Genomic DNA, 11,389 nt, shown 5'->3' with positions numbered 1-11,389 from the left:
TAACTAAAAGGAACTGGGGAAACTTCCGTAACTTATCAAAAACAAAATAACAAAAGAGAACAATTATATTTTACTGTTTTTTTTAAATCAACTACTAGTGATTTAAATAAAAAAAAATATCCAAAATAATTTTTAAAAAAAATCGTGATTTTTTCAACCCTGAATTTATAATAAAAACTTAGCTATCTTGAAACTACCATAAATCTAATTTATCTAACCTTAGCTATGACGTGCATTTTTATTTCAAGAAAAGCACGATTATAGCCATTTTCTTTATGTATCTCTGAAGCAAAGGATTTATAAAATATGATTCCTTAAGACAGAGGTGTATATATATTCCACGTCATATGTACTGCGTTATAGTCAGCTTTGTGGCGGGCCTAAATGCTTGCATAATAATTTGTAGGTATATGAATAAGTTGTGTTCTTGTGTCGATAGGTGTACATACCAGGGTTGGCTGGTTTAAACCAAGGTGGTTTAAACAAACAAAAAAAAAAAAGCTTTATATCGTGTCAACTTAATGGCACGTTTCCACATATTAAACTATCCGCATTACGTTTATCTACTTTTTACCTTTTAATCAAGGGGTCCCGTGTTCAATTCTCGGTCATACCACAACCCATCTTTCAAGTGTAAACCAAGTAGCGATTTGAGGTGTCCTTTAAGCGAAAGTCTTCTTCTGATAACCTTGGTATTTCATATGGATGTTAAGCCTAAACATACGAAATGAAATCAAATTATATATTTCTACTTGAATGAATGCCTGTTGTTTCATAAAGAAGTCAAGGTTGCTTAAATATATTGATAGAAATTGGGAAATTTATCAACTGCCTACGTAGCTTCCAACATCAACTTGGATTTGACTTTGTTTTAATTTTATTGAATGATTTCTACATACCAACTTTGTAATTTAATACCATAGTTTTAGCGAAGTGATTATGATATGTTGACCTTAAAATTTTACATACAAACATATTTAAAGTAATAACAGGATTCCGATGGCTAAGGCGGGAGTTTCCCGATTTATATATAATTCTACTTGTGTAACTGTTTATCTTTTTGTCTTTTTGAAATGACTCTTGACAATTATATTAACAAGTACGCCTATGTAAAGATCAGTACAACGTATTTTTATCAGGAGTCCTTCGTGAGTGAGTCGGCAATCGCATTTGTGACCAATTAGTCCTGGTTTCGTGTCCAAATGGACAATTTCTCTTGGATGTAAGTCGAGAAGCAGTTTGGATTCCGCTTTAAGCTTATGTGACCCCTTCCAGCGTAACCTTGTTGTTGCATAATAACACCGAGGCGAAACAAACTAATTTCTGTCCATATCTAATATAAATACATAGAATAAATTATTTAAACCAAAAAAGCCTGGTTTTTTGGTTTTTTCAATAAAAACCATGGTTTTTGCCAACCCTGATACATAATATTATTGTACTATTTGATGCATGGCTTCAAAAATTTTCTTCTGTCCTAATAGATTCCGAAAACCAGGCGCCACAATAATAGAAGTTTACGTCAGTACAAGCAGCTCCTGAAAGAGAACAGCGATTGAAGGTAACAAATGTGAAGTTCTCTCAAACAGCATGAGTGTTCTGTCTGATCATGTACAGGACTTGTAGTTTGAGCATTGAAATACCCAGTTTCCGCTTTTCTGAACGTATCAAAATCCTTTAATGTTGGGCTGTCGATTTTAAGGTTCAAGGGAAATCGGCAGCTTGAAACTTTATAACAAATCCATTATAATTTGTTTTCTAATACTGCACATATAGACACACAAAAATCAGAACCACTGTCAGGTAAGAATTGAAATACTATCGTCAAGGACTCTACGTAGGACCAATGTTTTCAGGCTGAAACATGAGAGATTTTTATGAAGAAATTCATTATCATCAAATGAAAAAGTGTTTCTTGAGAATTCCTCGGTGCACATTCACTTTATCGTTTTGTCTGTAAATACTGCGTCTGGACATATCATAAACTACAATGTAAAATACAAACCAACCTGTGCTAAGTGAACACTTAAAAAAAGTACGAATGCTATCTAATCGAGTCAAGGCAAGAGAGCAGCAGGGGTCCGTCAGCGATGGTGTATGTGTGTAAACAAGGATGTTGCTAAAAACTAGGTTAGGTACACTCTCTATCGACAACTTTGTGTCCTCAAAAAAGAAAGTACCTTTCATTGCTGACTTTTGCCACTTCGCACCAACATCATGTTCGTATTTGAAGATCTACATTTGCCATATTTTCTGGTCAATTTTAATAATCCGTGCCGCTCTATATAAAATATATTCCTCACTGCAAAGGGTGTCATAGACCTGACAATTGAAATGTTACAACCGTCACACGCAACTAACATCTTTGAATGTTGGTGATTAATTTCCTCATCATACCATAAATGTCTGACGTCACTATGGTTCCATTCAAAATAATAATAATAATAATAACGCAACTTTTAACCTTGAAAATGCCACATTATACTTGTTAGCATAAATTTAAATTTAAAATATAACCAATTTATGTACGTATTTTTCACATTTCTGGTTCTACTCTCCGGCACTTAACCCCATATTTCCAGTGAAACTGGCACTCAAAATTTTTCGAATCCTAATACAATGTACGGAAAGGAATGTTATTGGTTGGAGGTACAAAAATAAGACTGTTAGATTCTAATTTAATAACCTGAGGCATGTTCTTTGTACTGTCGAATGACAATTAGATAGTGTTGGCTGGTTTAAACCAACTTTTTTTTTTTTTTTTTTTTTTTGAAAAAAGAAAAAAAAATTAAACCCAAAAACGACAAATGTTCGTGTGTTGAACACATTTGTAGCTTATCACGTTTCACTCCCGTATATTATTCGTACTATATTCAGAGCTAAATTCCCCATTCGTTACTCAAGGAGATTACACTAAAAAGCAACTTTTATTTTGTTTTATTTTAAGCTTATGAATGTTTCTTTTGTGATTTTTTTAATAGTTTATTATTATTGTTATGCAACTGCAATCAAAGAAAAATTCTAAATATTGTTTCATTCTAATAATGTTTACTATTGATAAAATGCATCAAAGTGACGTACTTTCGGGGGGGGGGGGGAGGTCATACAAACCCCAGAAAATCAGAAGTATCTATTTATGTATAAATAGGTCAGAGCCAAAGTGGACTCAAATAATTCGTATCTTTATTCACTTTTCTTACTGATACACAAATGAAGTATTTCTTTAACTTGGACTAAATTAGTTCGTCTGTACTCTGCAGTATTTTGAAATTGTTCATATGTAATTCTGTATAATGGTTTCACTTGTGCAACTGTTTATCTTTTTGTCCTGAAGTGACTCAATTATATTAAGAACTATGTAAAGATCAGTACAACGTATTTTTATCAGGAGTCCTTCGTGAGTGAGTCGGCAGACGTATCGTATTTGTGGCCAATTAGTCCCGGTTTCGAGTCCAAATGGAGGAAAAATTTCTTTCGGATGTAAGTAGAGAAATTGTTTGAATTCCGCTTTAAGCTTATGTGACCCCTTCCAGCATAATCCGGTTCTTGCATAGGGACACCAAGGTGAAGCAAACTTATTTCTGTCGATGTGTGATATAAATACACTGAGCAAATTATTTAAACAAAAAAAGATTTAAACAAGAAAGAAACTGGTTTTTTGGTTTTCAATAAAAACCATTGTTTTTGCCAACCCTGCAATTAGGTGGTGTAGAACTGAAGTGAATCAAACGCCATGTAGTAGAAACTGAGAAACGTAGTGGTAAAGTTTCCACTCTTATGAGCTTTAGTGCAAGCTTTACTGTTTTAACACGACAGTCTACCACTTTATGGGTGCTATAGTGTGTTCACTCTACCAGTACAAGCAGTGTGCCAACTCAAGGATCAGAAAATATCTCAAAATCAGCTGAAAGTGGAGTTGGTTCACTCTGGTTCTACATCATCCAATTTTGTATCTTGTCCCAAATATATAGTAAATCACTGAATTTATAAGAATAACATGTTAGAGTAACATGTCTCTGGTTAGCAAATTAAAATATAATGCTTAAAAAAATCTTACGCTGTATAAGTAACAAGAATACTAGTTGAAATTGTCGCGAGTGAATTACGTTGAAACAATATGACCGATTTCACGAGTTTCTCTTACTTAAAAGAAACACAGTTTGGCTCAAGCATAGTATAGTCAATACATCCAAAAGAATAAATTCATGGTAAAATATTTATTAGCTATATATAGTATTCGGTATGATTTGGTTTAATTTTTTAGGAAAGAAAACACTTCAGTAATAGCGACTTTTAGAGTTTTCCCGTACATTTTCAACTACTTACCATATACGCTCGCGTAAGGTCTTTTTTTTTTTTTTTTTTTTAAACTAAAATCACGGTGTCAAATACAATCACATTTTTTTCGAAGTAAATTTCATTTTGAACTCCCTCGAAATCCAAGATGCAGGTGTGCATACAGCCTGTTTGGACTGCACTTCGTTCTTATCTCCCGTCTGCTGACCGGATTTCTGACGCCGACGTTATGACTCACGAACACCTGCACGAGAATGTAAAGGAAAGTTTCTCTAGTGTGTCTAGTTTTAAATAGTGTGTCTAGTGCCAGAAGTACGAAAATTGGTACCGTGTTAGAAATAGTACAAGACGTAACTTAGATTTTCAAGCTGTGATTTTTAGGGTGCGGACATTACCCGGGTCACTTTTTTTCCCCAAAAAATATCTCGCAAGTTGGGGTGCGGACATTACGCGAGCGTATACGGTATTCTTTTGACCTCTATATAAACGCATTTAGTAGTTTGATGCCTCAGTTTTAGAACCTATGCGCCAAAAGTACAAGATCTGTTTTATAGAGTTATTAACAATTGGTGAACAAGGCAAAATAATAAATGGAAACTACATAGGAAAATTCGGACAAACGCAAGTAACAAATTAAGTGTTTTCATTTTTGGCTACAATTTCCTTACTTATTTATTTAATTGGTTAGTTTAATGCTTCATGATTATGTACAGACGCCCAAGTAGTTTGTGATAATATTGAATGAAATTGTAGAATGATGGAGGAAGAAATGGGAGAACCCCGAGAAAATCCGAGCACATGGTGTTTGTCCACTACAAAGGTCACTTGGTAAAATGAAGGTTATACTAGGTATGCACTTTCTAGTAAGTGAAACTTAAGACTTTTACGCAAATTCTATAACACAATATACTGCATCTTTTTCATTGCGTAAATTTTGTTCATTTATTCTTAATAAAAGTTCGATTGATTAGTCTTCAAGCTTTGATTAGTGAATTTTCAAACGTAGATTGAATACAAACTTGTTACATTTAGCATATCTTCTATATTTTGAATAATAAATTATGCTCCAAAACGTCCTTGATTTGTCGTGTACCAAAGGCAAACGTAAATTTTCTTACAAATATCAAAATTGCGAGCAAACGTAATACACTATATATATATATATATTTTTTAATGCCTGTTTGAATGAAGCACGGTCACGCAAACGCTTTATCATTAATAGTCCAGCTGGAGTGGTGTCGGGCTGACGCTCCAAGTATGCCATGATCTTTGTCAGCTAGTGTGCAGCATTTGCATGTGTGGTCCGCGTAATTTATTGTATATACAAGCTGTGCAGAAACTGTGCATTTAATGAAAATAAAAAGCAGAAGTTTGGCGTACTTATAGTTACGTTCTTGCTAGCATAGCTTAAAAATACAGTAAAACCCGCCTTAAGCGGACCTTTTATTAAACGGAAATATTTTACGGTCCCATGAATTTTGGAGTAAAAAACGTGTAAAAGTCTCTTCATTAAGTGGAAACTGTTGTGCGGACAACGGAAAGCACAATAAACCTTAAACGGAAAATTCTGAGTTCCAAGCTACAACGTTAAAAAAAAAAAAAAAAAAAAAAAAAAAAAAAAAAAAAAATCCTGTAAGAGGGCAAACATATCCATTACACTGTCTGCGATAAATTCTTCGTTCTTTTGTTAAATCTTTCTGGACAGTGTTGACCTTTCCCAACCACTACTCGTATTCACCCTCATAATTTCCGGCTAGTCCTATGGAGCATGTCAGCTGTCAGTCTTCTTTGTTTAGGCGCACTATTGTTCCGTTTCTGTAGCGACTAGACACAGTCAACAAAAAATGAGAAAACTGATAAAACAAGTTCTGAAAAAAAAAAAAAAAAAGAGAGAGGAGGCAACGAAACAGGAATGATAAATCTCCATAACGTGTCGTGAAGACAAGCAAGAAAGGGTTCAGAGGACTTTCAGAATTATAGAGAAAACTTTTCTGTGTCTTGAATTATACCGCGACCCTGAACAAGGTATGTACAGCAATATATTTTCTGAGTATGTCCGTTAGAAGCATGTATTCTTTATTTTTAAGGAAACGTCTAACCCCATTAAGCGAAGTTTTAATATTCCACGATTATGCACCAAGGCTAAGGGGGGCTGTGATTATGAGATGGGTGGTATATCTGGAGTGGCGACAAGCCTAAAAAAACAGAAAAGAGTCAGAGAATTTTGATTTGCAAAGAATTAGAGTAAAAATGAAATCTCAAGTTTTACGCCCCACGCTTATACCAGTTAGGCTAAAGGAGACGACGATGATGAGAAATGAATGAAATGGTGGAATGAAGAGTGGAGGAAACGGGAGAACCTCGAGAAAACCCACGCACACGGTGTTTGTTCATCACAAAGTTCACTTGGCGCGGGCTGGAATCGAATCCAGAACCCCATGCACCAGAGCTGAACGCTCTACCACTGAGCCACCGCGGCCCTTTGCAATGAAATAGATTGAACATTTAAAATGAAAACAATTGATGATTTCAGATGTATTTGAGTGGTTTGTTTTCTAATTGTCGGCTTCAAACTTAAAATTTTACTTGTTTTTTCCACAAATGTATGTTGTGTAATTGTGCGCATTATTTATTTATTCTTGCGTTTGCGTAGTGGAATGTCATATTGGTGAATCATCTACAAAATGCTGTTGGATCAGCGATCGAATGTAAATTCATTTTTGACGCATGCATAATTCTAGCCTTTCTTCGTTTTCTTCCCGAGACTAATTTAAATTTTATTGGAGTTTCCTGTCCTGAATTAAGTGAAAGTAAGCTTATCACGCAAATGAAAGGATTCTGGAATACGGTTTACTCGTATTTGAGCTTTTGTGTTAAAATACTATTAATTAAAATGCGTAAAGGTTATTTGAACGTTATAAAACATCAGCATTATTCTTGAATTTTCAATATTCCAATTTCTCTTCCTGGTAAAAGGGTAGAATTGCCATAAATAGTTTTTTTTTTCGGGGGGGGGGGAGGCGTCTATTTTAAAAACAATAATATTTTTGTTTAGCGTTCCACGTTTGTGCACTGACGCTAAAGGAAAATGTGATTATGATAAAGGAAATGGGCGCTAACGAGAGAAATCCGAGAACATCTGCGCATATAATGTTTGTCTACCACAAAGTTCCGAGACAAGTCACAAACAAATATGTTTTGTAAAGATTCATAATTTTTAAGGAGGTTCTCATCGTATTTGTTTATTTTGAATACTAATTACAGAGTTACTTGGTGAAGGACTTTACAGAATATAATTTACAAAAGTCTTTATCTGTTTTTCTCGCAAAACTTTCGTTTTAAGATCCCAGCTTTAAAATAAATAAATTTTATGTGCAGCAAAATTTATTTAGATTTTGGTTTATTTTCTGCTAGGTTGTAATACTTCGTTTCCTGAAATATACAACCTCTTAAACAAAAGACAGGTCGGATGAATCACATGTCATACCAGAAAACAACAGAATGTTTTTCGTATATTCTTACTTTTACCCTGCTGACTTCAATACCCATAAATTACTCCTTAATTGTGGATTCAAGGAAAGTAACTGGACAAAGGTATGTTTTGGAGACACTCGAATTGGCAGTAAAACAATTAGCAAATCGTATGAAACAGATGGTAAATCATTATAGTCTGTTTGTAGTTGATATTTTCTCTACTTCCATCACTTATTTAATCGTTCTAGATTAAAAATATAAATAATGTATCAAGTTCAGGACTTAAAATTAACCTAATTTTTTGTATTGTTGTTCTTTTTGTGTAAGACGAAATTATCATGTGCAAACTGCAACATTATCGTTCAATTTCCACCTCTGACTGTGGCAAAAATACAGGGAAAAAAAGAGCCAGATCTAAAGGAAATTCGTAAGGATCCAGGGTTATTTTTTAGGACTTAATGTCTGGACTTTCTGTGACCAGAACTGTACATCTACGATTCTTATCAACAATCGTGTTACTTTAATCAATTAAATATCCAAATTATGCTATACGTAATTAATTATGGGGAGTCTTACAGAACGACAATGTCAGTTCGCTCTCGACATCAAATAAAAACTCTAAGAGCGCGATTTTTTCACGTGAACTCAGTATCACAACAGGTTCCATCTATTGCCTTACCTATTTAAACCGAAAGAGCTAGGAATCAATTAATGATTTTCAGTTTCAACGTTTGTCTGCATGGAATCAAAGTTGTGGTAGCAAGAAGCTGGTTTAGAAATGGATTCAGAAACCCAAGAATAGGTTCCACTTCTACTTTTCTATCTACTACAACAACAAATGGTAGAAATCTCCCAACTTCCGGTCTCGGCATTAATCTCCAGGAAAAAAAAAAAAAAAAAAACAGCGAGACACTTTTTTGATACGGGTTTGCTGTCTTAAGAGTAAGTTCCATCTGAACTCTTATGTATGATTGCATCTTACGTTTTTTCATATAAGTTTTGCATCTCTTTTTTCCCGGTTAAACGATTTTTTTCAGTTTAACGTCCCACGATTATGTCCTTAAGGCTAAGGGAGACGATGAGTAAAGCAAGTGAATGATGTTAGAAGAATTGGTGGAATGAGACTGTGGGAGGAAACGGGAGTAACCCCAAGAAAACCCACGGACACGATGTTGTCCACCACAAACTTACTTGGCCGGAGATCGAACCACGGACACCACGCACCAGAGGTGAGTATCCTACCACTGAGCTACCTTTCCCCCGAACGATTTCCTTCGTTTTTTAATAAAAGAAAGTCTAGTGCTGGACATCTTAGAAATGCTTTTATAAATGTTTTTTTTTTTTTTTAAATTAGAGGAACACATTTCTCACACAGTCTTTAACAACGCAACCCAACGTTATAACTGATTATTCATAGAGAAAATACACAACAGATTGGGTTTTTTATTTCCTATGTAACCGGCACCCCAACCTTATGTTTCAGAATAATTTGGTTTAAGCATTTTTGCACAGTCTCGATCATATTGCAATTTCGATTGATTGTGATGTACTGACGTTAGAAACAGAAGCTACTAAGACATTCCTCATTTTGAGGTTTAAAAATAATAATATAGAAGTACACAGTTAACGGATTAATTTTAAGTTTCTAGAACAATATAGCAGAGTGAAAACATTTTTAAATAGAACTAACAACACGTTTGTAGGTAACGCGGACGAATTTAGAAAAGTGAAAACAAAAACAATTTTAGTTTTGTGAAATGAAAGTACTATAAAAACCGTAGACAATTTAGTTTAGAGGTGCAGATAATTTATCAACCTCCTAGTTATCACTCTTGCTTCGTAAAAAAGTGACATTGGGAAGGAGTAGTTTTGTTACTAATGAAAATGGACGTAAAGACACTGTAAGTACGCTCGCATAAAGCTCTGTTAGTGACTCTGGTAAAAAATACACATAAACAGTCCTGACATGTAAGACGAGAATGTGAACCCTTCAATTATCTTGTAAATATCATTCATTTAATAAGCTCTTTTGGTAATGGTTTATCTTATATGCACTTTGTTATATATTGTTATAATAAATTAGTTTTCTTCATGTAAAGCCTATAAAAGTAAATTTCTAACTCTATACTACCTGCCCTATGGCATTCAATCAATCATATTATTTTTTAAAGATTTGTTACTACTGTGAACTAATAAAAGCAGAACTCCAAGTGGGTGAGATTTTCGGTATGTCCTGCAAGGATTTTTTGAACATTAAAAAAGAGTGAGACGGTTAAAAAAGTCTTCATTAAAATATAATTAAAAGGCAATCCAGATTTATGTAGTATACTTGGATTTCAGATAAGAGTCCCTATCAGCAGCAAGGGTACATAAAACTAGCACTACAATATATATATTCTACCATTATTGGTAAGTTACTTGCCGCTAGTGAGAAACTTCCTTGCCCCATGGTCTTCAGCTATACTATTCGTTATCACGTACGATTTTTCTGTTTTAATATCGTACTTTAATTCTAGTCGTCTTCGCTCCCTCCCTCTCTTTCCTGACACCATGATATAGTTTCTTAGTGTCCCAACAAGTTTCTTTTCCTCTTCTTAATAATATCTAAAATTGTTCTGTTCTCCCCCACCATTTCTAACACCCTCTCATCAGTTTTTCGGTCGGCCTAGCGGATTCTTTCCATTCTTCTTCACACTCACATTTTTTCCAAAGCTTCCAGTCGTTTTTCATCATCGCGTAATGTCCATGTTTCTCTCTCTCTCTTTCTGTTTCTGCTGATATCAGAAAGAGAACAAGTTTTTTATGGGTTGCAATTATTTTTAATGCAATTGCCGCAAGTGGCGGCACTAAGGTCGTAGTATTAGGGTGTCAAGATGTGAGGCAAAAATATTTTCGGGATGCGAGGCAACCACGCGTTTTAGTTTAATTATTATTATTCACCGGTCGTACATAGAAAAATAGGGGGGCGGAGGCACAGTTGTAGATCGTTCACCTCCGGTGCTTGGGGTCCCTGGTTCGATCCCAGCTCGCGCCGTGTGGACAAACACCGTGCTCGTGGGTTTTCTCGTTTCCTCCCACTTTCTTCATTTCTCATCATCACCGTCTCTTTTAGCCTAACCAGCATAATCGTGGGACGTAAAACTGAAAGATTTCACTTCAAAGAAAAATGGGGAGGAAAGCAGGAGTGAGAAAAAATATTGGGGTGGCGGTCGCTCACCTGTGACGCCACCAATGATTATCGCAGTTTCTAATTAAAATTATTCTTCGTTACTATGTGAAACATATTGTTCTTATATGTAGCTACGCTACATTATGAATATCTTCTATTTCCCCCTATAAATCATAACATCTTCCTTTTTTCTCAGGAACGTTTGAAAACTCTAATTAAACCGGAAGTGGTACAAATCAACTATTTCCGGTTCCAACACTGATCCCAGTAGAGTAAGAACGATGGCAAATTGGTAGAAGCTGTTTCTCTGAAATTAGTTCTGCGTCTCAAGGGCAGGTTCCATCTCTTAACTTTATCCCTTTTGCAACCGGAAGTAATATGATTTACTTACATCCGGTTTCAACATTGAATCTGCATAATTTGTAAGTCTATCGTAGTTTTACGGTGTGA

This window comes from Thermobia domestica, chromosome 4, assembly GCF_964235325.1.
Source record: "Thermobia domestica chromosome 4, izTheDome1.hap1.1, whole genome shotgun sequence".
NCBI classification, from domain to species: domain Eukaryota; kingdom Metazoa; phylum Arthropoda; class Insecta; order Zygentoma; family Lepismatidae; genus Thermobia; species Thermobia domestica.
This window is presented reverse-complemented; position numbering follows the sequence as displayed.